Here is a 5,391-nt window from a genome sequence, read left to right as displayed (position 1 = left end):
ATATATATATATATACGCTGAAGGATCGATTAATGGAACGATATTTATGCGTCTGCAGATATAAAAGAGGAAGCACATCTGGTCATACCTTTCTCGTATTATAAGACACGATAAGATTGGCATGCGAATAAAGTATCCCTTTTTGCAACATCTATTTGCGAGAGAAGAATATCGCGGCGAAAAAAATGTAAAGGAAATACGAGAAGGCCACTCAGAAGGCCGTCCGCAAAAATACAGCTTTATCAGGTGTTAAACAGTTTTATCAGGTGGTGATGAGAAACTTTTGATTGAAAATGAATGAACCGACATATTCTGATAACTGCAATTTTGATCATCATAATTGGACATCTGATTATTTCAACTAGAATTCCAATTAAATTTTGACTAGATTTCCGATTTCCGGAAAATTCCGATTTGTCCATTTTTCACTAGAATTTCAATCATATTAATATGCATCCAGACTCTTTTTAGTATATGTGTATAAAAGGACGAGCTTGCAGATCTTTTGCTTCTCTAGAAAAGATTTAAGGCTATAGATACTTTCATCACGAGGAAGAGAACGAACACCAACCGAGGTGCTGATACGCGCGATGGCTGTTCTCAATTTTACAAAATAAATCTCGAAAGAAAATACGAGAGACTGTTGCAAAGAATAAGGTTGCAATAAACCATCTTATCTTGAACGACTGTTTCTCACAGAAGTCTCAGTTTGCACAGCCTTGTTGTTGTTTACTTTAATGACGTACGTATTTAGCCCGCGATATTATCTGCAATGAACAATCGTCAGCTAAGTAATATCTCGAGACTTCAGGAATTGTTTGCGATTTAGTTAGACGATTCTTATCGCATATTAGTCGGAAGAGCTTAAATTTCATTTTGAAAACATACTTAGGAACTACGTAGAAAGCTCCGTCGGACATAATATCTAACTCCTTCCTTGAAATCTAAATTTAATTTAGACAACTTCTATTGAAATGAATTTGTAATCTCAAAATAATTTCAAAATTCACGAAGATGGAAATGTAAGGGATATTCCTATATTAGACGGTATAAAATTTCTGTCTTTTCAAAACGAATAGATTTCCCATTGTGCGTTCAGAGTGCGTGATTTCAGCTCTGTCGTATCGTGATTTTAGTCACATTATTAGATATAAAAAGAGTAACGGCAACTCAATCTCTTGAATTAAATAACATTTTGTTATTCTTAATTTTCATATGTATCAAACTGTAAATCCATTTATGTGATTGTTTAATTTCAAAATAAGAAACAATCATATGAACATAATACTTACTTATTACTTTATAGTATAAATAATAAACTGAATTTTGGCAGTTTCGTTTATTCAATATATTATTGATTTAACTATAACGATAGAATTAAACAATTTAAGTCAAAGAAATGTATAAAATTTGAATCAAATTGTTTAATTCTTTAGTTAAATTAACGATATATTGAGTAGGAGCAGTGGTGATGACCTATAGAAATTATTAAAAATAACTCAAATTGAATATAATCTGACATTATGAATGTAACAGTGCATGCGTGATTACGGTATGACGTGCAACATGTCGTAGCACGTGCTCCATGCTCGATGTGGTTAAAAGAGGGCTGGGCCACTCTGTGGCTTTCGAAACTCATTGAGGATGCTCGTATATTATACCGTTTTTCATCCCATCACACGACGCGTGGTCTCAAAATGCTCCACTTTTCTGACACGGACCAACGTGTTCCCTTCTTCCTCGTTATAGATTTTTGGCTGTCCGGGCCACACGAGGTCACGGCTCGATGCGTTTCTAACGAAGAAGATATGCAGTTTAAGGTACCTTGTTTTTCGTATATTTACATAACAATAGGTACGACAGCTTTCTCAAAATGAAAATTATAATTAAAGTTTAAGCCGCAACTATCATGTGTGTTATCTGTTAATCTCGGATAATCAAGATTTGTAAATTTTATACTTGGCAACATCGCTATGATTAATTATCGATCCTTACTCACGTACTTATTCTTTTGCGCATTAGTATTTTATCTTAATAATAAAATTTTAGTCGATATTTCTTTGACAAAGTTGCCGAAGATTTAATTAGTACGAGAGTATATTTAAGTTTCAAGGTAGTTTAAAATTAAAAAGCTACGAATTAAGATTCAAATTCGTAGCTAATAGAACTTCTAGAATTTTTGTAGCTTGTATATATGCAGAGCGTCCATAAAGAAAAGGTGATCTCCTTGAACGAGATTACTAAGGTGATCAAATGAGAAAAAAACGGAAGGTCGTATAAAGAAAAAGAAGGATACTGGAAGTGTGTGCATATACATTAAATAATTAAATTTTAGGAAGTAATATGGTATAAAGAAATTGAAGGTATACTTTTGTTTAAAGAAATTTCAGTTGAATAAATTCTCGCGAAAGACGGAAACAAGTTTCAACATTTGTATTGTAGAAGAGGAATTTTTTTTCTCTATGTAGATTACGTAGAAGCAAATTATTATTCGCTCTATTAAATCTTCGTATTCAAGACTGTACACATATTATATCGATGGCTAGAACGTAAAAATAGTGATCCAATTAATTATCAAATACTGATAACTGTGAAACTCTGTCGAAAATACAAATAACAATATTATGCCAAATGTGTTACCAAGAAAGTCACATTTGAGATAAATTAAATTTTAGAGCTATCAAAATAATAATCACTTTTAGAAGCCATAACTTAGAAACTTTAGTAATGTTACTTATAGATACATTTTTAGTAATTTGTTTTAGCGTTTATCTCGATAAATATATTTCATGCACTGCATTATTTATGACTTTTTCTATTTTAGAAACAAACTCTTAAATAAACTATATTTTTCGGAAATACCTCATATACTTACGTTTTTTCCTGAACTTTGATAACGTAGTGCATACGATTAAGGCTATGTCAATATTTGCATTTGGCAAAGTGCTATTGGATGGCAAGTTTCACACTTCGATATCTCTCACTTAGATCGATAGCAGAATTAAGGCGACGACATGACCTCGATTTTTAATGATGATCATATTCAGTTGAAGATACGGAATCAGCTGTGATCGAACACTTGCGCAAACATTAATTTATAAACCTTCTACTCATTATCAAAAAGAAAATAATAATAATTTTGAAAAATTCTAATTATGAAAAATAATCAATTTATGTGTGCGCTTTTGATATTTGTATTGTAACGTTCTAGGATATTTACAATGAGAGAGAGAGCAGAATTTTTTATTATGATCTGATAAAACATAATAACACATCAAATAGCGTGACGTTTGTTCCCGAAACGTGAAGCTATTGATGACTTATTTGGCTTTAAGAGAAATAAGCAGAGCAGTTTGATGAGGGAATATTTCGCTCGCAAATGCGTGTCGGATTCTATCGTGTGGCAAACGCATTAAATTGGATCATACGTTTTCATTAGGTTGATTAACATACTAACACTGACATTGTGGCAATGTCACGGTAGAAAGAAACCCTCTGTCGGTTGTTACCTTCATCTAGATTTTTTTGCGGCGTCATAGTTGGTTTAATGCTTGTCTGTGTTGGGACTTAACTCCGATATTGCGTTATCATGCGCGATTAATGCGATTACTATATTGTTCGCATAATCGCGAATGCACGTTTGCGACTCATTAAAAGATACGGTCTGTAGCCGAAGATGATAGCTTTTCATGGTACGCAGAGAAATTCGTGGGCGACATGAAACACGAACCGATTAATGGACTTCCGGCTAGGAAACGTCGGGTGCGGCGAGACGCGACGAGGAGGCCGGTTTCGCGGAAACCACAGGCGAACCGCAAACTGTCGTGCCACGTCGCGAGACGGGAAAACCTCTTTCTGAGCGGAAATGTTAGCACGCAGGTCGATTATGCGAGAAGGAAGCGTCAGATTGACACGCAATGCAAAATTTATATCCAATCTGGAAAAGCGAAAGTAACTTTTTGTCTGTGTTACTATCTCAAATTAAAAATTATACGTTTAATGCTGATCCAAAACGTGAACATTATTCCATATACAGTGTGAAATAATGTTTTTATACATATTTTATATACTCTATATCTGTAGGAATCTATAAACTACTTTTGTGGTCTTTTGCGATACCCAAAAGGTCAAGATACGTAAGTCCATACAAGTTCTTCGGCGAATCGTCCTCGCGGGAATGGTGGCGTATGATGAGGGGTAAACAAACGCGAGGAAAATGTTTGTCGACGGAATAGCGTCATGACGTCACGCGGAGGCGACTTCGAGGCGCCGATGTTCGTCCAGCCATCGATCCGCATTCTGTAAGGATGTAATCCTGGAGAAAAGGATAACCAACAGTTCCAATGGCGCCTGACGCCAACCTCCGAACCAATCCCCTCAATCCCCTTGTCGATCGTTTCAATAATTATTTCACTATAATTGCGATCTCCCGAATATTTTGTATTGTCGAAGCTAAAGTGCAGGATTCGACCTCAAGGATCTTGCTGTTCCTAGCTTCTATCGTTATCTCGCTGGCTTTCGGTCGTTAAGGGATTCAACGCAGAGACGACCACGTAGTCTAAAGTTAAGGGTCTTGTGCTTTCCATAATTTTAGACGTGGATTACCGTATTGTCGGATCTGCCATATAATTTCCTAGTAATTATCAATACAGCGGCTCTCTTTATCTCCATCAAGTGTAATTGTGTTTGATGACTAGTCTCTCTCGTGATAAATAGATACGGGATAAACAGGAAAGAACTTTCTGATTAGTGTCAATTGAACATTACTCCTGTTGTGTATAGTTATACGCAAATCTGACTTGTATCACGATTTCTGTTTTCCCTACGTATGATGATGACATAACAAACGAGTTATTTTTTTTTTGTCATTTGAGGTACGTTAGATCATCGATCATTTGATTATGATTCCCCGACGGAAATAGACATATTGCAATAGACATATTGCATTATAATCGTTTCGTGCACGCTTCTTATAAACATATAGAGTTAAAATTTGCTTCAAGTGTCAGGGAAAAAATATCTCGTTGAGATATTTTTGTGTTCTTTAATCTTTGAAAGATTTATGTATTCTGGAAACAAGTTATTTTAAAGCAAACAAAATTGATGAAAATTGGCAGAAAATGGGAGCGAAAACATTTGTTTCAGAAGCATGAAAAGTGCATTTATCTGAGCGATCATTCGCGTTTATTACAGTATGTTCGTTTTATATTTGAAAGTATTCGGAGTATAGGATATATTAAGGATTTAATGAGTAATCATATAAAATCGATCGACGAGACTTCGATACGCGATACAAAGATAAGTGATCCGACACATGATCCGAGAGAAAGATTAGCGAGATAGAATGAAAGAGAGAGAGAGAGAGAGAGAGAGAGAGAGAGAGAGAGAGAG

At 35.0% G+C, this 5,391-nt stretch overlaps 1 protein-coding gene across 2 annotated transcripts in view; it reads left to right on the top strand.

Annotated features, from left to right (window-relative positions):
• Positions 1-5,391, top strand: part of LOC108690798 (MOB kinase activator-like 2) — a 28,277-nt gene that overhangs the window by 11,914 nt on the left and 10,972 nt on the right. The gene's annotated exons all lie outside the window — the stretch shown is intronic.

Source organism: Atta colombica, unplaced genomic scaffold (genome assembly GCF_001594045.1).
Source record: "Atta colombica isolate Treedump-2 unplaced genomic scaffold, Acol1.0 scaffold105, whole genome shotgun sequence".
In the NCBI taxonomy this organism is placed as follows: domain Eukaryota; kingdom Metazoa; phylum Arthropoda; class Insecta; order Hymenoptera; family Formicidae; genus Atta; species Atta colombica.
Note: the sequence above shows the minus strand (reverse complement) of the source record. Positions and strands in the feature narration are given on the sequence as shown.